Source organism: Notothenia coriiceps, unplaced genomic scaffold (assembly GCF_000735185.1).
Source record: "Notothenia coriiceps isolate Sejong01 unplaced genomic scaffold, NC01 NC01_scaffold00015795, whole genome shotgun sequence".
Lineage (NCBI taxonomy): Eukaryota > Metazoa > Chordata > Actinopteri > Perciformes > Nototheniidae > Notothenia > Notothenia coriiceps.
This window is the reverse complement of record NW_011348496.1, coordinates 67,097-68,531: the sequence shown is the minus strand read 5'-3', so window position 1 is coordinate 68,531 and position 1,435 is coordinate 67,097. Positions and strand designations below refer to the sequence as shown.

General features: G+C 40.8%; 1 protein-coding gene across 1 annotated transcript in view; it reads right to left on the bottom strand.

Moving 5' to 3' along the window:
- LOC104949197 (enhancer of mRNA-decapping protein 4-like) overlaps positions 1-1,435 on the bottom strand; it is a 54,447-nt gene that overhangs the window by 6,196 nt on the left and 46,816 nt on the right. The gene's annotated exons all lie outside the window — the stretch shown is intronic.

Sequence of the window (1,435 nt, the reverse complement as noted above, 5' to 3'; positions counted from 1 at the left end):
TCCAAATGTTGTACAACCAAGAACAAGTAACCATGTTTCACAATTAATTACCATCACACACCAACCACCTCACACCCCTGCCACCACGACCAACCCACCAAACCCACCTACAATATACCCACCACTACCCACCATCCACCAAAAGAAAAACCAAAAAAAAAAAACAAAACCACCAAAACACCAACAACACAAAGCACACACACAACCAAAGCCCCACAACACCAAATCCCCAAAAAAAAGCAAAGCCTCCCACACTGCGCAAAAACTACGATCACTAACGCGAACTTATACGCGTACAAAACTAAATTAACACTATTAACTTTCACACACCCCAAAACCTGACATATATGAACACACCGTAGCCGGGTTACAAAGCACGACAAAGACGACCAAACAGGAACATAAAAGACTGGCGCGCTTCAAGTTTCCTCCAACATACCACTCTTTGGAATAATTAACGACGCAATACGTAGAAAATAATTAAATCTTATGTATATCTCAAGTAAAACAATACAAAACCTAAAAGATAGCAAAACAAAACTAAAACAAGATATTACACACCTAATCCACCTTTTAGCTCACTCCGAGTCCAAAAAAAATCGCACAGGGCGACCATCCCATGGAAGTGCAGTCAAGTGTATACAGTATCACAGGTGAAACCAAATTTAAATTATCAGAAGTGCAACATTAAGTTTGTCACTAAATCAGAAACTATGTACACACATTTTTTAAACACTTTTAAATGAACGGAGCTGTTGTAAAACACTCTGAGAGACAAATAAACTCCAACACTTGGCAACTGATTAACTTTTTTTATGTGGAGGCTGACTTGATAGGATGCCCTCAGTGCCCCTCTGTTCCCTTTGAATGCCTGAAAATAACAGAGAAGATATTATCATTAACATTGCTGGGTTATTGGGTGATTTTTAACACCAGCCGGCGTACGCTGTATACCCAATGTGGACCTGGCAACCGCATTTATAGCGCATTACATTACATGTTACTTGTTAGACGCTTTTATCCAAAGCGACTTACATACTCAATACTGTGGGGAATCCCCACAAAGCGATTTTGACAGGGTTGTTGCACAAAAGATCCAAGCGCGCACAGAAGAAATCTGAGAGCAGACATTTCACGAGCGCACAGAAACAGAGTGCGAGGAGAAGGTTTTAAGCTGTAACACATCTGTAAGCAGAAATATATCTGAGTGCAAGCGTACAGTTTGAGCAGAAGCAGAGCAAATCTAAGCGCAAGCAGGCACTATTTGAGTGTGAGGACAGGGTTTGAGGGAAATACATACATATTCTGAACGTGAAATCAATATGCTCTCAAATTTAAAGACCACACTCTTGAATAAAGATAGGGAATAACCCCCATATGTATTCCTATGTGCATCACACTGCAGCAGTCTCCGCCTCTCTCTTCATGAGTCGCG